This window comes from Saccopteryx leptura, chromosome 9 (assembly GCF_036850995.1).
Source record: "Saccopteryx leptura isolate mSacLep1 chromosome 9, mSacLep1_pri_phased_curated, whole genome shotgun sequence".
Taxonomy (NCBI): domain Eukaryota; kingdom Metazoa; phylum Chordata; class Mammalia; order Chiroptera; family Emballonuridae; genus Saccopteryx; species Saccopteryx leptura.
The window spans coordinates 83,714,170-83,741,442 of record NC_089511.1 but is presented as its reverse complement, the minus strand read 5'-3'; the positions used below and the strand labels follow the sequence as shown (position 1 = coordinate 83,741,442).

The 27,273-nt window shown below is 39.9% G+C and overlaps 1 protein-coding gene and 1 pseudogene across 4 annotated transcripts in view; one reads left to right on the top strand and one right to left on the bottom strand.

The window, feature by feature from the left end:
• NRG3 (neuregulin 3) overlaps positions 1–27,273 on the bottom strand; it is a 1,209,406-nt gene that overhangs the window by 1,042,123 nt on the left and 140,010 nt on the right. The window lies entirely within an intron of this gene.
• LOC136381109 (eukaryotic peptide chain release factor GTP-binding subunit ERF3A pseudogene) lies at positions 7,431–17,179 on the top strand (annotated as a pseudogene).

Below are 27,273 nucleotides of genomic sequence, written 5' to 3'. Positions count from 1 at the left end.
CCAGGAAGAGTGAGGTTGACAATGGGTACTGGCTTGGATGACAGTCTAGCACACTTCCCTTCACAACCCTTATCTCAGAGCCTGGATTCTGAGTAGTCTCTCACTAACGTGGTGTCCTTCCTGCCCTCCCTATACCTCCTGACTGTTCATCTCTGCTCCCCTTGTCCCTGTCTCTGCTTGAGAAGGTTCCTTTCACCCTCAGTGTGAGTGGGCACAGTTAGTAGCCCGACTGGAGGCTAAGTCTGCCTCTTTCCGAAATTCACCGCGAAAGGCAGAACTACATCCACCACACCTTCTCATCCAAAGCAGCACATCAGCTATGTTGCTCCAGTTCAACTTGATGCCTAAAGAGAAAGTTAATTTTGTATATGAATTGTAAACCACTAAAACAATTAGCAAGAGAGTGCCAATCTCCAAGCAGCATCGAACTATGGTGACGGAGCTCATGCTTTCCTTATATTATTCTTTAATGTGCAGGAAGAAAATTGATATGACAGAAACATCATTTTGAAATTTCAGGGAGTTAATAATCTTTAAATTCATTCTTTCAAATATAGTTAAAAATTATATCCCTGGAGAAGAAATACCCTGAATACCATAGTGCAAATAGGTCCCTGTAAAGCCGTGCAATACAGAGATGACTTCACTTACCTCCAACAGCTGGGGAAAAGGAGCTCAGAAATGGAATCAAAGAATATTAGTATATTAGCCAATATTTAACTTTCAGTAACACATCTTTTACTTTATACTTTGCTTAGCTTTCTAAAGCTGATTTCTGTCAAACTGCTGAATCCTCTATAAGCAGATACAGTTACATAATTTCACCTGCTTGTATGAAGTCTTCCAGGACCACACCCCTGAACCACCACAAAGGACACACATATAAAGGAGATGTGATGTTTGCAAAGAAGTCTTGTATTGGTCACTGATTCCATCATTCACTGCTCAACGAATGAATGAACAGAAATATCCAGAAACGAGACTGATACCTGAGTCAGAGACATTTGAACATTAACACAAGCCAACAAAAATTAATAGCTATGGGGCCCTGGCCGGTTGGCTGAGTGGTAGAGTGTCGGCCTGGCGTGCAGGAGTCCTGGGTTCTATTCCCAGCCAGGGCACACAGGAGAAGCGTCCATCTGCTTCTCCACCCCTCCCCTTCTCCTTCCTTTCTGTCTCTCTCTTCCCCTCCCGCAGCCAAGGCTCCACTGGAGCAAAGTTGGCCCGGGCACTGAGGATGGCTCTGTGGCCTCTGTCTCAGGCGCTAGAATGGCTCTGGTTGCAAGAGAGCGACTCCCCAGATGGGGAGAGCATCGCCCCCTGGTGGGCATGCCGGATGGATACCGGTCGGGCGCATGCGGGAGTCTGTCTGACTGCCTCCCCATCTCCAACTTCAGAAAAAAAAAAAAATTAATAGCTATGGAATAATACAGAGAGTATTCCCAACATTTTTCTGTTGAGTATAGTAGCAGCTCTTATGCCTAGGAATGGACTTGAAAAAATGCATGCTCACGGTATTTTATTTTTTTGTTGTTGTTGCAAACCTTAAAAATCATTATGCAAAAATGATTATATTTCTTACCAATCTTGTAAAAATTGTTAGGCCTTGTTCTTTTTGGGACTGTGATATGGGAGATTGGTTAGTTTAATCTATCAATATATTACCCCTCCTCCAAAGTGGAGTTACAGCCATTGCTGTTGCTTTTGGAGAGGCCATGAACCAAATTAACTCCCAAACAACACATGAAAATCTTGTGTTCCAACCAATAACTAACTAAAAAATTATGAGTGAAAGTATAAAATGAACTAAGTAATTAGAGCATACAAATAGTCAAAAACAGGCAACACTCTTACTTTGATTAAGCTTCAAATTTGGCTCTTTCTAAGCAGCCAAGCAAAACCTGCAACATGACTGGTTTACCAAGTATCAGGGGGAAAAGGATCTAAAGAGCATGCTTTTCCAGCACTGAATTTTTTTTATTTTTTATTATCTTTATTTTAATTAAAGTTTCTTATAGTACAATATATTGTAACTTAGTATTTTATTAGTTTCAGGTGTGTTTCCTAGTGGTAGACATTTATATAACTTATGAAGCAATCCCCCAGTAAGTATAGCACCCATCGGCAACATACATAGTTATTACAATATTATTGACTACAATTGAATATAATACAGTAAGATCGACTATATTCCCTATAGTGACTATTTTGTATCTGTCATTTCATCATTCTCAATCCCTTCACCTTTTTCACCTCGTCCTGCAACCCCCTCCCATTTGGCCACCAAGGGTTTGTTCTTTGTATCTATGAGTTTGTTTCTGTTTGTATGTTCATTTACCTTGTGTTTTAGATTTCACATATGTGTGAAATCATACAGTATTTGTCTTTCCTGTCTCACTTGTTTCACTTAGCTTAATACCCTCTAGTTTCATCTCTATTGTCACAAATGATAAAATTTTATTCTTTTTTTATGGCTGAGTAATAGTCCATTATTATATGCATTATATATATGTACTAAATCTTCTTAATCTAATTGTCATCTATCAGTGGACACTTAGGTTGCATCTATATCTTGCCTATTGTAAATGATGCTGCAATAAACACAGGGGTGCATATATTTTTTTGAATAAGTTTTTGAATTGCTGCAGATAAATATCCCAGAAGTAAGTCTGCTGAGTCATATGGTAGTTCTATTTTTAATATTTTCAGAATTCTCCATATTGTTTTCAATCGGTGGTATCTCTTGGTGGTTTAAATTTGCCCTTCTCTGATGATTAGTGTCCTTGAGCATCTTTTCATATATCTATAGGACATCAGTGTGTCCTCTTTAAAGAACTGTTCATTCAGGTCCTCTGCCTTTTTTTAACTGGAGTATTTGGGTTTTTAGTGTTAAGTTGTATGTGTTCTTATATATTTGGGATATTAACCCCTTATCAAATATATCATTGGTGAATATCATCTCCTATTTGGTAGATTGTTTTTTCATTTGGTTGATGGTTTCCTTTACTGTGCAAAAACATTTTATATCAGTGAAGTCCCACTTGTTTATTTTTCTTTTGTTTTCCTTGCCCAAGGAACTATGTTAGAAAAAATATTGCTTACAGCAATATCAAGGAGTTTAATGTCTATGTTTTCTTTTAGGAGTTTTACAATTTGGAATCTTACATTTAAGTCTTTAAACCATTTTGAGTTTATTCTTGTGCATGGTGTAAAAAAAAGTGGTCTAGTTTCATATTTTGCACTTATCTATCCATTATTCTCAGAGTCATTAATGGAAGAGACTGTCTTTATCTCATTGTATGTTCTTGTCCACTTTCTCATAGATTTATTGATCATAGAGGTGTGGGTTTATTTCTTAGCTCTCTATTCTATTCCATTAATTTATGTGTCTGTTTTTATGCCAATACCATGCTGTTTAAATTACTATAGTCTTGTAATATAATTTGCTATCAGGTAAACCCTTCATTTTTTAAAATAAATCTTTCACATATCAGATTATAATTGTTACATGAAAATGGCTATAATAATGTTATAACAACAGAAGCATTAGCCTAATTCATATGGATCTTTCTTTTAATGGCTTTGTAACAATAGATCAATAAAAACGATTTTGCAAGGGCATATACCAATGTGGCTGAAATAAGTAAACTGTGGTAATATAACAGACTGACAACCTTTGTTTATAGCAGAGATCTTAATATAGTTAGAATCTCTATGAGGCTTCCATTTGCTTTGGAGAAAAATACAAACAACTTTTCCAATAAATACTTTAATAGAAGGACTACACGGGGGTTAAACTTCCTGTAAAGACCTGATCATCTCCCAGACATGTTAGGATGGGGACCAGAGTGATTTTCCCCGTGGGTCTGTGCATGTGTTTGTACAGCTGACCAATCGATAAGGACGGGTCGAGGGAGCTTTCTATGACTGAGCAGAGCTTGAAGTCAAAGCAGGGAAGAAAAACTTGGAAGCTTCTATATGATCCAAATCAAAATTCCTATCAAAAAATATATTGCAAACAACAAATAGACTAAATAAACCCCAAATGTAAGCTATCACAAAAAAAATTAGAAATTGCCAATATGCTCATTAAACAATTTGTGATTTTCCTAGCAATCTAGGAAATAAAAATTCAAACAAAAACAAAACACAATTTTTCACCCATTGATCTAAATAACTTAAAAATCTTAATTTCAGTATTGGTGTGGTTTCAGGGAACAGGCAGCCTCATACCCTGCAAATAAAAGATGAACTGAAAAGAAAGACTTTCTGGAAAGAAAGACTATAATAAATATGGAAAGTCTTTAAATATGCATGTCCTTTGGCCAGCTTTTATTTTCTAAGAAATGACTCTGAATGAATCATCACAGGCATATACACATATAAATACCTACTCAATTACACATATAAAATGCTCTTAATTAACCCTATATCCCGAAGTAGCACACTGTTTAAAAGTTTTCAAAGTACAACATATGCCCAAATTCAATATTGCAGTCAAACACATGGCCATCGGAAGAAAAGGAGATGAAGTCTGAGTAATTCTTACGTTTTGTGTATGACATCATCTGCATTTCTGTCTTTGAAAATACACAGGCATAGTTCCTTCTCATATCTAAAAGGTTCTGAAAATTAACCTTGAAAGCTAAACAATGGAGTAGGGTTAGAAACAGCTTTTCCAATAGTAATTTTAAAACTAAATTTTTTTTTTTAAATTGAGTTGAGCTGTTTGAAATGACATCAAAAAACTACTGGAACTAAAAATGGTTTACTTTCAGCCTTAGCTGAGAATTTTCAGAGCACTGGCAGTTTCCCTGCAGAACGTCACTGCCAAGCCTTCGAAATCACCTTACATAGCTTCACTTCTCACTGAACAGATTGAAAGATGCTGGGCTCCAGCCTCAGGCTGCTCAAGGAAGCTCCAAATTACAGTAATTACAGGATATATTTTACCTCTCTGAAATAAATTAAGAATTGAAATAATGAGGACAGTTTCAGCTGCTAGACTTTGAAGAGCTTATAACCCCGAAGACGGTGGAATAGCTGGATTTAATGTGAGAAGGGACTTCAGCGATCTTCTACCTGTGGATCTTTTCCACATCGCTCAGGTGAGAAACCTTAGCCCAGACAGGGAAGGTGCACGGACACCTTAAGAGTCAAAGGCAGAGCTGGGTCTGCACCTAGTTTCTGCATGGAACACAACTGGATGCAGCTTTACTACCTGGGTTAATCTTACAAATAACTCTTAGAACAACAGTCCATAAGCACTATCTAAGGCAGCACTTTCCAATAAAAATACAATGAGAGCCACCTGTGTACTTTAAAATTTTCTGGCAGCCATGTTAAAGAAACAAAAACATAGGTGAAATTAATTTTAATGATATATTTTACTTAACCCAATATATAAAAGTATGATAATTTCAACCTGAATTCAATACTATTTTACGTCTTTTATTTTCTGGTACAAAGTATTTGACTATCACTGTGGCTTTTATACCTACAGTGTGTCTCAATTTGGGTTAGTAACGTATATGTGCTCAATGACCAGTGGCTGGTGGATGATGACGCTGGCCTAACACATAGCAGATTTTATGACTTCTTTCCAAAAGGTCACATCCATTAAGAAGGAGGTCTCTGCTTACTACAGGAAACTTCGTAAGGAAATCCACTGAAGAAACTCCATCAATAATGAGGAAACACCACAAATACTGGGGTGTTACTGTGGAACTGACAATGCCTTTCTCCCATTGGTTAATAGTTTTAAGAATTAAAATAGCCTCTTCCCATAAAATAACGCTGATTCAATGAGGAAGTGCTAACAGCACAGCTGGGCTATCAGAGGCCTGTGACTGACAAAGCTGTGCTCTCTCCCCTTGATATTTTACCTGCTTATCTACAACCTCCAAGCCTTCCCTGCTTAAGATTCCCAGGTGCTTCTGCAAGAGAGGACTGTTCCCTCCTCCTCACTTTACTGATACTTTCATTCAGCTTCTTATGTTAATCAGCACTGGCTCTCCAATCTCGCCAAACCAGATTACTATCACCTTGATAAACTGGATCACGGTTTGCTTATCTAAATTTCCCAACACTGGAAGCAGCGCAGCGCTGCACAGTACAGATGCACAGTGTCCACCAACTGGGAGATGTTCCAGGGATGCCTACTGAGAAGTCCATGCTCTCTTTCAGAAAATACTATATGAAATTAAAGTAAACAGGAAGAAAAATACCCAACGTAAACACTGTAGCTTTCTAATTAAACTCAAAAGACGAGAACTGGGGGGAAAACTGCAGATCAGGACTCCCATGGCCATGCCTACCTAGCAGTATCTAAAATTATCCCTTCAAATCAGGAAAACTTAAAGCAAGTGTGTGCACACGCGTGCGCGCGCGCGCACACACACACACACACACACACACGCCCAACAGTTTATGAGAGTTTAGTAAACAATCCCATCAGACTGATAAAATCATCTTCTTGCCCTGATTCAACAACAAATTATTACTTCAATGTTTCGTAATCGGAGTAGCAAAACTCCTGAGGATTCAATAAATGAATTAGAGACTCCATTCCTCCTGAACAAAGTTAAAGTTGGCTTTGGCAGTACTTCCAGAGGCCCGGACTCTTAGGTACATTTGGATTGATGTTCTGCTAAGCCAACGCTAGCAACTATCAAAAAGCTGATTTGCACTTAAACATTTCTGCCTAATTTCTATTCATTGTTAAGATAGTAAGTGGCCTGTAAGCAAACTTCTCTATTTGATTTTTCCAGGAAAAATTTCTGGGGTATGTGGAAATTCCATTTTAGCTTTTAATATTTAGGCATATTTTGGTTGTCTTCTTATCCTCTAGTATCATCTCTGGCAACTGACAATTCCCAGACCAAGAGTTTAGGAGTAAATGGTGAAAGCAGCTAAAAAATCAATCGAGTCTCCATGCCCCTCAGTCCCAGGCAGCCTTGCTTACTTTCCATACTGTGAGAGCTCATCAGCACTGTGGTTCCACTTGCTGCACTTCTAAATTGATTGGACATGCCCAACCCAAAGGTCAGATGGTAGTGTGTAAAAATAAAGGCCGTTTCACCACAGAGCTCAAAGCTCCCCACAGCAGTTAAGTCAAGAAGACCATTTCGAAGGCACTGGTCTGTGACCTGCATCGAGGGCTAACAATCTCCTTCGGAATGCACATGTTTCTACTTCCTCAAAATGACCCAAGAAATGCCACTGGAGTTTCTCCAGGACCCTTGCCATGTCCTCTCCAACAAAGATACAGTAATATCGCCTTTACAACCAGCAGAATTGGAAGTTTCAGTGTATTAGAAGCTATAAGAAACTAAAGTCAGTCTAGCATGTTATAAAATTTGTTAACTGCTGCATCCTCAGAAGTCACATTTACAATAAGAATGTTATATGAGCTATAAAATCTCAGGAAAATGGATCATTCTTTAGAGCAAGATGCCACAGTTAATACTGAAAAGCAGCATGGCACCACTGACTGCATGAAACCAATGGTCAAAGATCTGGGTGGTCACTTGATTCTCGGGACCTTGGGCAGGTCAGTTAACTTCTGTGAGGTCAGTTTCATGAAGACCATGGGTCTTAACCAGTTTAGGATTATAATTTTCTTTGAAAATCTCATAAAAATCTCTTCTTTTGAATTTTACTAAGAATATAGACACCTCCCCACCCCCAAATCCTTCCCAAGCCCCACATCAAGAATTCCCATTATAGCTGGCCAGTGGTGGGGCAGTGGACAGGGTGTCGACCTGGAACACTGAGGTCCCAGATTTGAAACCCAAGGTCGCCAGCTTGAACGTGAGCTCCCCAGCTTGAGTGCAGGGTCACCGGCTTGAGCTTCGGATCATCAACATAATCCTATGGTCATTGGCTTGAGCAAATATTGCTGGCTTGAAGCCCAAGGTCACTGGATTAGCTGGAGCCCCAGGTCAAAGCGCATATGAGAAACAATTAATGAACAACTAAAGTGACACAATTATGGGTTGATGTTTCTCATCTCTCTCTCATCCTGTCTCCCTCTCTCTCTCTCCCTCTCTCTCTTCTCAAAAAAATTAAATAAAAAGAATTCCTATTATAGATATCCAAATTCTGGGTTCTATCTCTAGAATATATGCTCCGTGAGAGCAGGGTAGGTCTAGGACAGGCCCTACTACCCAGTGAGGACTCAACGGTATTTGATAGATATCAGTAAATAAAAAATGGTGAAACTTTTGAAAGATTAAAGATGGTTTATATGAAAAAGACTTGCAACTGGCAAAATATTCTACAAATACACTATTATTTTTGTTAAAGTAATTGCAAGCAACATCTTATGCTGTGTTTTAATTGATACTTATAGTAAAACATATCATCGTAATTTACAGTTTTCCAGTATAACCTTTTTTCTACTAACTTGAAAATTTTTAAATTATTATTTGTGCTCCAATACAAATTTCTTCTCTTGAATATCTGTATAAATATCAATAAATTAATGAACATTAAAGCCTCCGAGAAATCTGGTCTTCACCTTTTATGTCCTACCTGATTCTAATGATATCATTTTTTGTCAAATTTGGACATCTGTCAAAATTTCAAAGTCAAACTTATAATTCATGTTCTATTATGCTCTATATGAGAATATTCAGTCAAAAACTCAATGGCTTGCAATTTCTAAAAAACTCCCACCTTAATTCCTCACCATTTATTTTCTATGACTATGCCTCACCTTGACCTCATTATCTTTCACTTAAAAACATAAAAGTGTCCCTCACACCTATTAGGATAACTACTATCAAAAACATAAAACCAACCGTGTTCACAAGGATATGGAATGATCAGAAGCCTCGCCCAATGCTGGTGGGAATGTAAACTGGTGCAGCCACTAAGGAAATGGTATGGCAGCTCCTCAAATTTAAAAATAGAACTAGAATATGATCCAACAATTCCACTTCTAGAATCTCAAATTGAAAGCCAAAACTTGAAGAGATTCTGTGCACCCATGTCATAACAGTGTTGTTTCACAAGGGCTAAAACATAGAAGCAACCAGTGTTCACCAACAGATGACCAGATGAGCAAGTGTGGTCTACGCATACAGTGAAATATAATTCAACCTTAAAAACAGAGGAAATTCCGACAAATGCCGCAACATGAACACAGAAGACATGCTCACTGAAACAAGCTCATCACAGAAGACAAATACTGCACAATCCCACTGAATTAGGTACTTAGAGTAGTCAGAGTCACAAAGACAGAGACCAGAGTGGTGACGGTCAGGGGCTGGGCATACAGGGTTAGAGTTTACCTGGGAAACAGCTGCAGTGTTACAAGATGAAAAGAGTTATGAAGACAGATGGGGATGGTTACACAGTATTATGAACATGTCAAATACACTAAACGTTACACTTGAAATGATTAAGGTGGCAAATTTTATATAATGTTTATTTTGCCATAATAAAAGAACAAAAACTATGTGAACAGATACTTCATCAAATGAAAATATATGGCTGGAAAATAACTACATTTAAAAAGATGTTAAATATAAAAAAATCATAAAAGTGTCCTCAACTTTTTCTCCCTTCTTGACACCATTTCTAATCATCTTTCTAAAACACAAATTTGAGTGTAACTTTCCTGCTTAAAAATTTAGTGTGAAATATTTTTCCTGCTTAAAATTTTTTTTATTTTTTTTTATCCAGTGAGAGGAGGGAAGGCAGAGAGACAACTCCCCCGCAAGAGCCCTGGCCAGGATCCACCCGGCAAGCCCATTAGGGGATGATGCTCTGCCCATCTGGGGTGTTGCTCCATTGCTCAGCAACTAAACTCTTCTTAGCACCCGAGGCAGAGGCCAGAGAACCATCCTCAACATCCAGGGTCAATTCACTCCAGTCGAGCTATGGCTGCAGGAGAGGGAGATATAGAGGAGCGAGGGGGGGTAGAGAAGCAGATGGCCACTTCTCCTGTGTCCTGCCAAGGAATTGAACCTGGGACATCCACATACTGGGCCAACGCTCTACCACTGAGCAAGCCAGCCAGGACCTCTGTGCCTTATATTTTAAGAAAAACTTTAAAATATGGCAAATGATACTTCTATTGCTCTGGTCTAAACACACTCACCCTGTCCTCTCCCATCTTACACTCCACGCTCAATTCTCAGATAAAACTGAGGTTCAGAAAAATTGAATTATTCTTCAGTGTCATATAGTAAAGACAGGCTTTGTTCCAGGAAATTTTTTTTGCACACAGTATTATTCTCAAATCTATACTGAACCATCAATGATCAGTTCACAAACATATTTCCTGAGACAACCCAGAAAAGGCTGTGAAGAGACATGACATGTTTCAAAGCACTGCCTTCAAAATCTGGTGACAGATTAATGTGGTGATATATTAATCAATTGTCATACTCACTTTGTCACAGAATCCAAGTGAGAATCTTAATACTTTCATGTCTCATATTTTAAGGCAGTGCTACCTACAGCATTGTTGTGCCATTGGGAAGTGAGTTTCTCAAACCATATGATTCAAATATATACTCTAAGAAAGAGTAACTTCTGACACTATATTGAGAAATACCCTTTGTTTAAAGAAAACAGACCAGTTCCTTCATTTCCTATTTGTGGATTAGAGCTCTCCAAAAGCTTGGAAGAGAATCCATTCTCCTCATTCACAAAGAACTAAACTTGCCCTTTCTCTCCCATTCTTCATCTTTGCCTCGTACTGATCCATCCGGATACTCTACTCTCTAGGGTCTCTACAGTCTCTCTCGTTCTTCTTCCTCTGACTCACTATTTCTAAGCTCCTCTTCATAAATCTCAGGTTTCACACTGCTGTGCTTCTGATCAAAAGTTACCTTCTGCCCCCTCCCTGCCTGAACTGGAAACCTTCCATGGTACTTCTGTCAGGTTACAGAAGATCAGCTCCACCGAGGCACCCATGTTTCATCCCCAACACTGATCAACACGGGGCCAATTCTTCTATCCCAGTCCAGACCTTTCTTGCTTGCACTGTGGTCCTAGGCAATGCACTTAATTCTCTGAGGTTCATAAGATTTCTGTGACGGCTACAGGAGATAATACATGACCAGTTACTCAAAATAATACCTCACCCACGGAAGTTCAATAAATACTGCTATTATGTTTAGCTATTCTATTGCGCTTCATTTCTTTTAAGGAGGCACTTTCAACTACTGCAGACAGGACAGAGATGGTAAAAAAGGAAAAAATAAAAAGGACACCAGCTCTGAAGAATACTCAGTGGGAAAGAACAGTTTCTTCCATAAGTGGTGATGAAAAACTAGACAGCCACATACAAAAAAGTGAAACCGAAACCATCTTACATCATACACACAAATTCAAAATGGATTAAAGACTTGAACATATGACATAAAAATCACAAAATTCCTAGGAGAAAACATGGTAAGTTCCTAGACACTGGTTTTGACAATGATTTTTTTTTTTACTTGACAACAAAATCAGAGGCAACAAAAGAAAAGGTAAATTAGTAGGACCGCATAAAACTAAAGCTTTTTTGCACACCAAAGAAAACCATCAACAAAATGGAAAGGCTACCTACCAAAATATTTCCATATCACATATTTCATAAGGGTTTAACATCCAAAATATATGAGGAGGTCATACAATTCAACAGTAAAAAAACAATCCAATTAAAAAATAGGCAGAGGATCAGAATGCAGTTTTCCAAAGAAGACATACAGATGGTCAAAAGGTATGTGCAAAAATCCTCAGTATCTCTTAATCACCAAGGAAATGTAATTCCAAACTGCTATGCGTGACTATTATCAAAATGACTCAAAATAACAAGTGCTGGCAAGATGAGATGTGGAGGAAAAAAAAGAAAAACAACAACAAAAAAAAACCTTGTAGATTTGTTGGTGGGAATGTAAACAGTGCAGCCCCTATGAAAACAGTATCAAGTTTCCTCAAAAATTAAAAACAGCCTGACCAGGCAGTGGCGCAGTGGATAGAGCGACGGACTGGGATGCAGAGGACCCAGGTTCAAGACCCCGAGGTCGCCAGCTTGAGTGCGGGCTCATCTGGTTTGAGCAAAGCTCACCAGCTTGGACCCAAGGTTGCTGGGTAGAGCAAGGGGTTACTCGGTCTGCTGAAGGCCCATCCGTGGTCAAGGTATATATGAGAAAGCAATCAATGAACAACTAAGGTGTCGCAACGAAAAACTGATGATTGATGCTTCTCATCTCTCTCCCTTCCTGTCTATCTGTCCCCATCTATCCCTCTCTCTGACTCTTTCTGTCTCTGTAAAAAAAATAAAAATAAAAAAAATAAAAAATAGAACTGCCATGTGATCCCACAATTTCACTTCTGGCTATTTATACAAAGGATATAAAAATAATAAGTCAAAAAAACATATGCACCCCCCATATTCATTGCAGAATTATCTACATGACACGGAAACATCCTAACTTTCCACTGATAGATGAATGGAGTAAGAAAATGTGACTTATATATATAATGGAATATTATTTGAACATACAAGAAATGAAATTTTGCCATTTGTAACAATACAGGTGGACCTTGAGAGTATTATACTAAGTGAAATAAGACAGTGAAAGATGAATTACCATATAATCTCACTTGAATGTAAAACCAAAAAAAAATAAAAAATAAAAAAGCTAGTTCCTAGATACAGAGAACAGACTGACAGTTGTAGCAGTGGGGGACTGAGGTGGGAGAGACAGGTGAAGTTGGCAAAAGGTACCAACTTCCAGTTATAAAACAAGTAGGTCATGGTGATGCAGCATGGTGGCTAAAATTAATAACACTGTCTTGTATATTTGAATGTTGCTAAGAGAATAGATCTTAAAAGTTCTTATCATTAGAAAAAAAAACAATTGGAACAACGTGAGGTGAGGATATTAACTACACTTATTTGAGTGATCATCTCTCAATATATCCAAATACCAAACCATGATGTTGTAATATAATGTTGTATGTCAATTATATCTCAATTGAAAAAACAAAAACAAAAAACAACGAACACTAGCTCCACATCAGTGAGACCTGAGCCTGCCTCGGTCATGTCACTTAATTTGTTTGGCCTCAGTGTCTTTTTTTGTCAAAGAGTATCCCAATGCCTTCATCAGAGGGAGGATGCTGGCTTCACGTGGACAAAAGAGTAGAAAACCCTTGTCCCTGAGTTTATCATAGAGGCACTGCTATCTACATATTAACTAACTCATAATTATCAAGCCCCAAAAGACCTCCCTTCCCTAAACTCCTAAAGAACTAGTGTCCTTTATTTATCCTGGACATATTTTCCTCTGATTGCTTCAGCCGTGGTAGCTGTATTCGTCCCGCATGATGCGAGTTCCCCCAGGGCAGTGCTCGGCAAACCGTGGCTCACGAGCCACATGCGGCTCTTCGGCTCCTTGAGCGTGGCTCTTCCACAAAATCCCACATGCGGGTGCTACCTCGATAAGGAATGTACCTACCTATCTAATTTAAGTTTTAAAAATTTGGCTCTCGGCCCTGGCCAGTTGGCTCAGTGGTAGAGTGTCGGCCTGGCGTGCGGGGGACCCGGGTTCGATTCCCGGCCAGGGCACATAGGAGAAGCGCCCATTTGCTGCTCCACCCCCCCCTCCTTCCTCTCTGTCTCTCTCTTCCCCTCCCGCAGCCAAGGCTCCATTGGAGCAAAGATGGCCCGGGCGCTGGGGATGGCTCCTTGGCCTCTGCCCCAGGCGCTAGAGTGGCTCTGGTCGCAGCAGAGTGACACCCCGGAGGGACAGAGCATCGCCCCCTGGTGGGCAGAGCGTCGCCCCTGGTGGGCGTGCTGGGTGGATCCCGGGCGGGCGCATGCGGGAGTCTGTCTGACTGTCTCTCCCCATTTCCAGCTTCAGAAAATTAAAAAAAAAAAAAATTGGCTCTCAAAAGGAATTTTAATAGTTGTACTGTTGATATTTGGCTCTGCTGACCAATGAGTTTGCTGAACACTGCCCCAGAGCATTCACCATGGTTTTCTTATATATTTCTTCTGATCTCTCCTTTCTCTCCAATAAATAGAAGTGTTAGGAATGTAAATGTCTAAGGACCACAGTTGGGTCAAATTGAACCTCACCAATACATGCTATTAAAGTGAATATGTTTTATTTATATAACATCTCATCTGTTTGAGATCACAACCAAAAAAAATTGTCTTTATCTTGTCTTTTTAGGGCAGCGGTTCTCAACCTGTGGGTCGCGACATATATTGTACAATAAATATGTATTTTCCGATGGCTTTAGGCGACCCCTGTGTTTTGGTCGTTCGACCCCGCTGGGGTCACGACCCACAGGTTGAGAATCGCTGTTTAGGGGCTTAGGAAATCAAATGTATTATAATAGCAAATTTATATAAATAAACATAGATAACATTAAAAATATTTAATTGTATGTAGTATAACTAAAAACATTAAACATAATTAACAAGAGATTGTTCCAAAAAAATCTGTAAACAGTTACTGTCAACAGAAAAAAAATTTTTTTTAAAGTCCAAAATCCGCCTGACCTGTGGTGGCGCAGTGGATAAAGTGTTGACCTGGAGCAATGAGGTCGCAGGTTCAAAACTCTGCACTTGTCTGGTTAAGGCACATATAGGAGTTGATGCTTCCTGCTCCTCCCCCTTCTCTCTCTCTCTCTCTCTCTCTCTCTCTCTCTCGCTCTCATTCTCTGTCTTCTCTAAAATGAATAAATAGAAAATGTAAAAAAAAAAAGTCCAAAATCTAACTTTGCACAGGGAAAAAAAATGTAATTTACAAAGTTAAATTTCTGGAAGTGGTTCACCAAAACACTTTGACTAGCTTTAATACTTAAAATCACTGGATTTATATTAAAAATTCACATACATGTGAACATACATACATACATACATACATAAATAAATAAATAAAACTTGCCCATACCTGCTGTCTATTTTCCCACTGGCGATAGCTGCGTAACCTCTGATCCACTGTGAAAAAAATGTTGAGGACCATCCATGTCAGCACAAGGCTCCCACCGCTTAGAGATGGAGACAGAAAGTTTCCCGTCTCGTGTGTTAAAGTGCAGTTGTCCCTGTGTGAGGTGGGCTAGCTGAGAACACTGAGGTCAACATGTTCTGCCTTTAGCACCAATGAGACACAAGCTGAGTCTCCAAGGAAAAGAAGCTCACGAGCTGCTCTTCAGAAACCAACTTCTGTTCTGAAATCCTAAGAAGGTTATGAGGAAACAGGAAGGACGCAGGTCACAAAGAGTGATCATCTGAAACAAAGAGGTTTCTGTTCATCAGGGAGATGTCACAGCTCTCCCAAAAGAGCCACACCCATGCAAGGACTTCCGTCCTGAGCAGTGTCCCTCCCGGGGTCTGCAGTGTGTGGGCGGAGGGCGGCTGAGTCACGGAACCAAGGCCCCGGACTCCCCCAGACAGTGTGAGGCATGTGGGGCTGGCCCGGCAAGTCTCTGCTCCAACAAATGGCCATGTGTAGTCACACATCAAGAAAAGGTGGTACCACAGATAAAGTATTCATTGAGCAAGAACTTTCCCTGCTTAAGGCAAGCATTTGGGCAGCAGACATTTGCACAGCTGAGCAACAGGAGCTCCATGGGTCAGTGGACTGTTTTATGAATAAGTCCACAAAGGGCAAGTGCTCCATAAACTAAATAAATGTTTATAAATACCGCACCCTTTACATGAATAGAAAGTATCAACAATCAGGACCAAATGTAGTAGCGTGCATTTTCTAAACCATATAATAGTTTGCAGAAAGTTTTCTCTCAAAGATGCATACTCAGGATCCTAGGCACACAAAGAAGAAATATGTGAAGCAGAGCCTGCAATTATTCCTTGGGAGATAGAAGACCCCCAGAAAAAATGCCCAAGAAATGATAAAGGAGGAAGAGGAAACCCCAAAACCTACACCACCAGGTGCTCCTGAGAAAGAACATGGCCATGTATATATTCATCAGGCATGCAGGTGCTCGCAAGTCAGCCACGGGGGACAAAGAAAGAATGCATCCATCTATAGTAGTTGACAAAAGGACACTTGAGAAATATGAAAGAAAAGCTAAAAAAAAAAACCACAAAGAAACTAGGTACTTGTCAGGTACAAATCAGGAAGAACTAGATGAGGGTAAAACAGTTGAAGTGGCATGCTTATTTTGAAACAGAAAAGAAGCATCTCACAATCCCAGATGCCCCTGGCCGCAAGAGTTTGATCCCAACCATGACGTTGGTGCTTCTCAGGCTGCTTTGGCTGTCCTGGTGATCTCTGCCAGGAGAGGGAGGCTTGACCTTGGACTTGAAAAAGGAGGACCGACCAGAGAACATACAATATTGACCGAAACAGCAGGTGTAAAACACTTGTGCGTATTAATGAAATGAATGATCCCACAATGAATTGGAGCAATGACAGAGATGAAGACGGAAAATGTTGGGTCCATTCCCAAAATGCACACTCACTTAATGCCCTCGAACAGGACTGACTGGAGCAGATCTTAAAGAGCAATCGGACTTCTGTCCTCAGTGCAATGGCTGACCATTTAGTTCGTATCTGGGTGATTTGCCACACTTCACTAGAACAGCTGATGGACCACTCAGGCTGGCAACTATGGATACATACAGGATCTGGGCACCTTGGTCCCAGGAAAGCTGCAGTTGGGATCTATCTATAAACGCCAGCAGCTGGTTAGGATGCCAAACAAGCACAGGTGGAAGTTCTTGGAATACTTGCTGGTGATGTAGAACCTGATTCTGTAGCCCCAGGGAAAAACCCCAGAATCAGACTGAAAAAAACTGAAGAAGAGATTCTTCCAGGATTCATACTTTGTGATCCTAATTAAAGCTGTCACTCTGAATGCACACTGGATGCCCAGAGAGTGATGACAGAGCACAAATCCATCATCTGCCCAGGTTATAATTCAGTGCTGCATATTCATACCTGTATAGAGGAAGTCAAAATAGCAGCCTTCATTTGCTTAGCAGACCAAAAAAGTCAGGAGAACAAAGACTCAACTCCATTCTGTGAAACAATAGGAAGTGTGTGTTGCTTGCTTAAGGACATTAGGATAATCTGCCTTGAGACCTTTACAAGATTTTGCTCAGATGGGTTGGTTTACCTAGAGAGATGAAGCTAAGAGCACCACAATCAGAGAAGTGCTGACATCAGTGCCAGAGAAAGACAAAGCATGTTCTTGATGACCCTGCACAATAATGGGGGGGGGGGGGGACTGAAGCAAAAGCCACCATCACACCACCTTTTCTTATTTTCTGCCCAATGACAAATCTCTCCCCATGTTTTCCAAAGACAAAATCCATAGCAAAAGTCCATGTAATATCAGCATTCTCATATGGAGAGCTCTGCTATGCCACTGCTGAATTTTCCCCAAGACTTTTTCTTCCCATCTCAAACTGCTCCCTTGGACAGATTTGACCATAGCTTTGTAAGTGATGTAGACATCATAGCCTGTGATAATAACCTATAATGTTGTTTTTTTATCATTTATCCCTTAGGCATACATAGTCTTTTTTAACTCCCAGGCAGATTGCTCTATGTGCGAGTGTATGTGTGTGTACAAGTTACAAAGACAACTATCATTTTAGTAAAATAGTCCATTTGAAAAACTAAAGTTGCATGGCATAGCGGTTATGAGCATAGACTCCTGGGTTTAAATACTCCCTCTCTCCCATACTGCACCTATTTATGACTTTGGTCAATGTCTTAACTGCCTCAAGACTCAGTTTACTCACCTGTAAAAAATGAGTAAATTCATTTCTTCTCATAATACCACTTGATGGTTGAATACCTATAATAATGTATGGGAAATCACCTCCCCACATGTGTGATAAGAACCCTAGGAAATTATCTCCCAGTGAGTGACTCATAGAGGTCCTGTGGTATTGGTAGACCACCCTATAGCTCAGCCCTCACAAGGCCTAGTCCTGTTGTCTCCACTTCTCCACGGCAGAGAAAAACAAGCCTTGGCCAGTTGGCTCAGCAGCAGAGCATCAGCCCAATTTGTGGAAGTCCTGAGTTCAGTTCCAAATCAGGGACCACAGGAGAAGCAACCATCTGCTTCTCCACTCCTCCCCATCCCAATTTCTCTCTCTCTCTCTCTCTTCCTCTCCCACAGCCATGGCTCAAATGGTTGGAGCAAGTTGGCCCTGGGTACTGAGGATGGCCCCATGGCCTGCCTCAGGTGCTAATATAGCTCAGTTGCTGAGCAATGGAACAATAGCCCCAGATGGGCAGAGCATCACCCACTAGTGGGCTTGCTGGGTGGATCCCGGTTGGGGTGCATGCAGGAGTCTGTCTCTGCCTCCCTGTCTCTCACTTAATTAAAAAGAAAAAGAAAAGAAAAGAGAAGGGAGAAGAAGAAGAAAAACAAAACAAACATAGCTTCTCTTTCTCACGGTGATTAATGAAAAAAAGTCCAAACACAGGGAGCTCACGCTGGTAGAGGTATGAACGGGTGAAAAGGAAGATTCTTGCTGTACTTCTCCTCTGTCCTGTCTCAGGGCCTCCCTGTTAGACCGGTTGTCATCGGTCCTCCGCCAAGCAAATGTTTTGAAAAGAGTCCTAGATGAGGCTGAAAACCCCAACCCCGCACTTCAGTCACTCCCCTGACCAACGCACAGCACTGTCCAAAACCCCAACCCCGCACTTCAGTCACTCCCCTGACCAACGCACAGCACTGTCCAAAACCCCAACCCCGCACTTCAGTCACTCCCCTGACCAACGCACAGCACTGTCCAAAACCCCAACCCCGCACTTCAGTCACTCCCCTGACCAACGCACATCACTGCCCAAAACCCCAACCCCGCACTTCAGTCACTCCCCTGACCAACGCACAGCACTGTCCCTCGGAAAAGTGGAGTTTCCCTTTCCAAATTCCCGATGTTAAGAGAGCAGGCATTATTTTGTGAACTGCTACACACTGTAAGACCATGACCAGGTTCCCCTCAGTGTGACAAGAAGCACCCACCATGCACAGAAGGGACAACCACACCGCCAGGCCTGAGTGGAGAGGGACAGTGACGGAAGATGCCCCAATGAAGAGACGTGGAAAGAGGTCCCTAAATTTCTCTGCATGCAGCGCATTCCAGAGTGCTGGGCCTATACTCACACACCACATACACGTTTGGTAAATGCTCGGCTCCCTTAAGTCCCCAAAGACCCAAAGACCCTGTGTCTGGTTTAGTGGGGAAGTAAATAAAGAAGACAGGACCCAGTTTCTGTCTCACGGCAGGACACAAAGCCAGCACGTCGGGCAATCGAGAGCCACAGTTCATGCAGCTTGTCGTTCTGAGTTCTCTTACGTTTTTTGAAGCAATATATCTCACATTACACCTCAGAAATTCCCATACTACTCTGCCTCATATGACTAAATAGATACTAACATTTTACTACTTCCTTCTATTCAAGTATCATTGGTGATAAAGGCAAAAGAGTAATATGGCCTTTAAAGAAACTGCACATTTGATACATCTGGGAGTAGCAGCACATCTTAAAACTGCAGTTAAATTTTAAAATCAACTTCCTACTTAAAGCTGAGGAAGGAGAACGCGGGCTGCAGCACTTCCTTCTGCGGGGCTCACCGGACAGACCTTCCACACAGGCGCTGCCTTTGCAGACCAGCTCAGGCGAGCACGGGCTCTGCAGTGAACACTGGTGGAGAAGCTGGATTAAAGCAGTCAACTAAACTTGCCAAAAGGTCCACAGCCAGTATTGCCTCAGATTATTCTTGATGATGTTAGTGTATCCAATGACATTATTTTTAAAATCACTCGGGCTTTTTGTGTTTTATTTAAATTTTGTTCTTCATGGTTGTGGAGGTAAAATGGACAATGAAACTGACCACCAGAGATGGAACCAGAGCAAAGAAGAGGAACCCCCTGGGCTGCAGGAGGTGGACTCAGGAAATACATGAGGAACCACCACCTTGTGTGGCCCTGTACCAACAGCCATGGCCCTGCCCTAATGAACTAGGGAAAAAGTCACAATGATATATAAACTCTCTTCCAAATAGGGGTAGTCAGTAGATTATTTGTTTCCCTCCATGATTTTTATGTGTTCGTATTAGTGAGCTTATCTAACGTCCAAGGCCAGTAACTTTCCAGTGTTCTAAAGAGAGGTCACTCTCTGCAGAACTACTTGTTTTGTACCACCTACCACTCTCTTCGGACCACTCTGCCTCCCCAGTGCCTCACCTGTGTCTGTCTAACTCATGCATTTCATCTAAGTCAAGTTTGACATCCTTTCCTGACCTTCCAAACTATATGTTAGTACCCTCCCCTTCTGGTCTCCTAAGTATTCTGACAACATGTTACACTAGTGCTTCACATAGCCACTGGCTTATAAAGAAATAATCACTGTAACTTCCTGTATAATGCCCATCTCTCTTGTGAATTCAGTTAATACATGTTGAATGAAATAAAGAATTACCTATAAGTTAATAATGAGTAAATAATAGAGAACCCATAAGTGAGAGAGAAGATAGTTAACTTTCTTTTACAATTCATTAAGAAAACACTTTGAGTTCATTATTTGCTTTTTTTTTTAATTGCCACCAAGAGGGGAGAAGTAGAGGATGATATAGAGTTCAATAGTTTTTAAGGTTCCAATTGTTAGTATCAATGTCATTCAAGATGACAACGGGTGGAGAAGATACAGCATAAAGACTGACATTTTTGTGAACAGGCTCATGAGGTTACTGTCTTGCTTACACTATTTATATTATTCATTACATTAAAAATGTTTACAGAGTAAAATAATACAAAAAATTTAAAAGAGCAAGAATTAAAAAAAAACAGTATTATTTATTCACAGACAGCACACATTGAAAATCCAAGAAAGTCAATAAATAAATCATTATAATTAATAATACTGTTCAGCAAGGTTGCTGGATACAAAGTCAATATTTAAAAATAATGATATGCCTTTATATCAGCAGCAAATTAGTAGGAAATCATATTTTAAAGAGTTACATTTATAATAGCACAAATAGTAACACAAATCTAATAAACATGTTAAGACTTTAGAGCAAAATGATATAATTTTATTGAATGCCATAAAACAGATAAGAAAAATATCATATTACTATACCTGACATCCCTAAGACAACACACTAATCTAAAAATTCAAAGCAATTTCAATCAAAACCCTATCAACGTTTTCATAGGATGCGGCAACTTCATGCTAAACTACATGTGGAAGAGTTATATGTCAATATCTGTCAAGGCAATTTTGAAGTAAGAGAAGAGGTTAACTGATTATATTTATTAGTTTAACTGATATCAAGTATTAAAATTCTACAGAGATTAAACAATACATATAGTTGAAGGGATAAACAAATACAGCAAAGTAACAGAATTACTATCTTCAAAATAATTCACATACCTATCAGAACTTTGAATATAATAGGATACAAATTTATAAGCAAAAGATAAGACTAGTCAACGAATGGTATGGAAACAACTGACCATCCAAATGGACAAAGAAAAAAATCAGATTTCTACTTCTCTCCATTCTGTTGCATTAATAACTTAAATCAGATAACCAAATATCTAAATTTTTGAAGTGCAGCACAGAGAATATATTGATGACATCAAGATAGAGACACAAAAAAGGAGAAATTGTGAAAGAAAAAATAAACATCAGAACACATTAATATTGAAAGTCTTTATAAGATAAAACTGGTCATAAGCAAAGTAAAAATAAAAACCACTGAAAAATGATGTTTGCGATCCATACAACAACAACAAAAAGGAATATTATACGATGTACAAAAGTAAAATGCACAAATTGATTTGAAGAAAAGAAGACAAACAAAAATAAGTGGCATAATTATATGAACAGACAATTGAAATAAGAAACTCAAATGGCCTATAAACATAAAAGTGGTCAATCAGTAACAACCTTACAATAATCAGTATTGTAACATGCTTATTAGACTGTCAAAAATCAATATATCTGACCATAGATTGTGGGCAAACAGGATCAAACACATAACAGATAAGAGAATAAACTGAAGATCTATTTAACATTACACAGCTAAACACTGACACAACTTGCAACCCAGCAATGTGATCTTTCAGTTTATACCCTGGAAAAACTCTTACAGATTTTCATAAGGTGACATACATAAGGATGCTCGTTACACTGAATCATGATTCACATACACACACATTTCCTTTTCCTTCACTTGTTAATATTTTGAAGTCATGTCTAATTCACCAGTATAAAGAGAAAATGGATTCTTGATAAATGTAAAAAGATGGAAAGCAACAGTTTCTGACTTTCCTGGGATCACTCATTAAATATGTTTGCTTCAGGTAACCAAACAACAGATCGAGTATTACTTTATTGAGATATTCCTTAATGTCAGAGCTCATTAAGAAAGTTAAAAACAATCAGCCTATTTTCTTTCCCAAGCACTGGTCAAGTTTTATCATGTCTGACTCATTAAGTGCTAAAACTTTCAAATGTTCACTGGGCTGTATAATTTCATGGGCTACATAAAACTGGTACTATTTAAATGTTAATATATGTCATCTTTGGAGGTTCTGAAGTTTTAAAATGTTTAATCTTATCTCATAAAATGTCAGAAACTATATTTGCAGATAAGTGTAGTTTTTAGTCCTAATAATTGGATGAGCGAATAGTCACATCTGCCACTGCAGACACAGCCTGCTCAAAAGGCCTGTTTCATAGCATTTGTTGTTTAAAAAAGCACTAAGCAAGGATTTACAAAAGTTCATTTTCCACTGACTAGCTATTTTAATCCCTGACCCTGATCCTGAGTAAGTCATTTCATACCTCTACATCTCATTTCCTCACCTGTAACAGGCACTTGTGATGCTGATCCTTCATATTTCAGAGCACAAGGGTCAAAAGACACCAAATGAGATAGCAGGCATAGTATTATGTGCTACAGTTTCCATAACAAAAAACCACAGACTGGGGGCTTAACCAACAAAAAGTTGTCTTCTCACAATGCTAGAGGGTAGAAGTCCAAGATCAAGGTGTTGGCAGGGTTGGTTTCTTCTGAGGACTCTCTCATTGCTTATAGATAAATGATGGTCTTCTCTCTGTCTCTTCATGAGGTCTTGCCTGTGTGAGTGCCTGTATCCAGACCTTCTCACCTTCTACAGCTGTCAGTCATATTGGAGAAGCATTCATCTCAGATACCTAATTTAACGGTAACGTTCTTACCACTTTAGAAATTCCATTTCCAAACTCAGTCACATTCTGGAAGTTATAGCACCTCAACCTACTAATTTTGGGGAGAACACTTAAGTCCACAATGCAGTCAGTACCTATAACTAATCATTACTGTTGACAAAAGGATCATTCTTTAAACTCTACAATACACATCTGTAAACACATGAAACTCCTTTATTTATGCTCACAGTTAATGATGACTACTGCTGGAAGCCACGTGATATGTGGATGAGAAAAGATAAAAGAACTGAGTGAAGAGTTCTCCATTCTTGCTCAAGAACCTTGGTCCTTTGCTTCCCCCTTTTCCTGTAACATCAGTCTTTTCTCTCCACTACAGGATCCCTGTCACCATGCACGTTTCCTACCAAGGCAGCTTGCACACGTTTTAAACCATGTCCACATTAGGAAAAATATTATAACGCAATATATATGTGTGTAAATATGTACTATTTATAAATATTTCACAATACTGTATTCCCTAAAATACAATTCTTACCTTTACCATAGAAGACATATACTCTGTGTTCTGCTTTAGTCTAGCTAACTTTTTAAATGATGATTGCAACTCAAAATTATTTTGAGACCACTAATAGTTCACGAACTCCAGTTTATAAATGCTGCTCAAGTGGAACACTCTTTTAAAGCAAGACAACTTCCCTCAGTCCACATACACTCCCCACCAACAACCCCACTGCTCTCAAAAGAAATGCCAACAAACACTTGCTCCACTTTTTCACTTTCTGTTAATTAAGCAGTTCAGGTCACCCCAACCTGGCTCTGCCCCAACCACTCCACTAAATCTTCTCTTGCAGCGGTCGCCAGCAACCCCATGTTGCCAAATCCAATGGACCCATGTCAATCATCATTCTCAACCTCAACATAACCTTCAACATCATCAGCCACTCCGTCACTCTTAAAATACACTCACCACCATCTTGACTTTGAAACAGCAGTGTCCTGCTTTTCCTGCAACCTCGCCATGCAGGTCTGCGTCATGCTCTCCTGCTTTGCCCTCCTCAACCTAATCACACCTGAGAATCATCTGGGCTCAGTCCTGGACCCCATCCTCTCCCTAATCTTCACTTCAGCCCAGACACTGTTAAAAAACTAGGTGAAATATCACTTGTTGTCTCTAGAAATCCCCAGTGTTTATCTGCTCCAGAATTCTTTAGGATCACAGCACATGTACTCAGTTGCCTATTTGATATACGCATTTATGTATCTTATATAAACTCCAACATATTATCAAACTCACAGTTTTATTCACAAACCTACTCCTCTCCCACTGTCCCTGACTGAACACAGCAACACTTCCCCAGACCCTCCTGCCAGAAATCAGAAAGTCTTCCTTTTCCCCTCTCTCCTCTACTCAAGCAACTCACCAGCATGGTAGACTTCTTTTCTCCTCAAATTACATCTCAAATTTTTGTGGTACTATTATAATTCCTTTTTAATCAAACACTATTGCACTTACCCCAACACATCACCACCTCCCACACACCCATCATTTTCCACAAAGCAACCAAAATCATCTTTTTAAAATGTGATTAGATAGCACCATTGCTTTCCTTCCCTCCCAAGCACACATTAAGAGAGCCAGGCACTTACTGAGCATCATCAACGTTCAAAGAATAAACCAGTAATGCCTTTACCGTGCAGTCCCGGGAGAGACAAGGGGCGGTGAAAGCTTGGAACTGTTTTCTTGCATATGGAACTAGTGAAAGGAGGAAAGAAGAACCTGAGGATTGTACAAAAAATCCATTTCCTAAATGTTCCAATGTGATACAATGAACCAACATCTTCTATCTTTTCATATTACTTAGAGCATAAAAGCATTAGAATTGTCAGGTTCGTGTGTTCCAGGGTCCCCTCAACTATTTAATAGAAATGTCAGGGGCAAAGTAGACATGCATGTTCATCTCCTAGTTCCTGGGGCCAGAATGGTAAACTTTGGAAAACAGATACTAACAGTTGGGCTACCACTAACTAATAGCCCTCTCAAAACATTGGCATTTCAAGATTATTATCACCATTAATTAAATAAAGATACTTGGGTTTATAAATATTAATCAACATACCCAAAAAGGTTTTTCCAATCTCTGCTTAAGCCCTGCCCTCTAATGACTATCTCTGATGATGGAGAACATTGATAACTACCAGAATATCCAAAATAGTCCCACACCTGATACACAGGATGAGGTTAAGTCCATTCTCAAAAATGTGCAAAATAAGTGGTGTCTATATGTTTCCCTAGAGACCCTGGAGAAAATACTGTTATAATTGAATTGATAGATAAAAATATAAGAGTATCGGCCCTGGCCGGTTGGATCAGCAGTACAGCATCGGCCCGACATGTGGAAATCCTGAATTCAATTCCAGGCCAGGTCACACAAAAGATGTGCCCATTTGCTTCTCTACCCTTCCCCCTCTCCTTCCTCTCTGACTCTCTCTTCCCCTCCAGCAGCCAAGGCTCCATTAGAACAAAGTTGGCCTGGGCACTGAGGATGGCTCCATGGCCTCGTCCTCAGGCACTAGAATGGTTCCAGCCGCAATGGAGCAATGCCCCAGATAGGCAGAGCATCGCCCCTGGTGGGCATGCCTGGTGGATCCTGGTCAGCACATGCGGAAGTCTGACGGTCTCCCCGCTTCCAACTTCAGAAAAATACAAATATATATATATATATATATATATATATATATATATGAGTATCAAATTATTATATTGTACATATAAAACTAATATAATGCTACATTCAATTATATCTCAATAAACAAAAGAAATACGGGAAGCAGATAGTGTCAGAGCTCTTTAATGTTGAGGATAGTATAGAATGAAGCCTTCATACACAACAAAGTAGCCATCACATTGCTTAAGGATCCCTGGAGGGAAACAAGGTACTGATGGATACCAAATTTAAGATGACACTGGCCTGGGGCAGGAGGGAAGATATGATTGAGGAAGTGTACCTGGAAGCTCGCTATGTGTTGAAGTACATTTCCTCGGAATTTTGTGGAGTTAGGATTTGAACCAGGTTTCTGACTTTTAGAATGAGGCTTTTTTCACTATTCTGTACTGGACAAACCTAGTAGCATTTAATCAGTGTAGAAATTTGTCAGTGTGAAGAGGCAGAAAGACACTGAAGACCTGTGTCTGAATTACTCCATAAACATAAGTTCCTTATTCTCTATATTTCTAACTTCTGCTCTATAAAATCAGGGTTCTAAAACTATATGCAGCATAATTATGGGGAAAGTGCATAGCACAAGCTCAGAACATCAGAGGTCTTCATTCCCATTGGTTTTACTGAGAAAACAAGCAAGGTCTTTTGGTCTGGATTTGAAATAAGAGCAAAAGAAATCTATAATGAGCCCAATGTACCCCTGATAAAAGGCAGGATGACATGCTCATCACTTGTACCAATTCACATACTATTTGCATCATATACAAAGAGCTGATACAGCAATATTCACCACTGGTATTAACTCCCAATATTTCTAAATAGCTCCTTTACTGGGTAGGATTTCCACAGACTCCAATAGTGCCCCCTCTTCTCTCCCAACCTGGGAAAAATGTGGAGGGTTTAAGAGGTGGACAGTAGTAGTATGTTACACGTCTACTTTGGCAACTTCAGTAGGTGACATTTTATGGAGAATAACACTGACATCAAAACCTGGAAATCAAAGGTAGCAAGGACGTAAATAGCTGAGAAGCATGGACCAGGGGTCCCCAAACTACGGCCCACGGGCTGCATGCGGCCCCCTGAGGCCATTTATCTGGCCTCCGCTGCACTTCCAAAAGGGGCACCTCTTTCATTGGTGGTCAGTGGTACCATAAAGCGCAGCGTCGCTCACATACAGTACTACTTCCTGTGACGCAGGATGCACGCGTCATGGCTCCGAAAGCGCTTCATATCACTTGTTACGGCTAGCAGTGACAAATATGGAACCGGACATTGACCATCTCATTAGCCAAAAGCAGGCCCATAGTTCCCATTGAAATACTGGTCAGTTTGTTGATTTAAATTTACTTGTTCTTTATTTTAAATATTGTATTTGTTCTCGTTTTGTT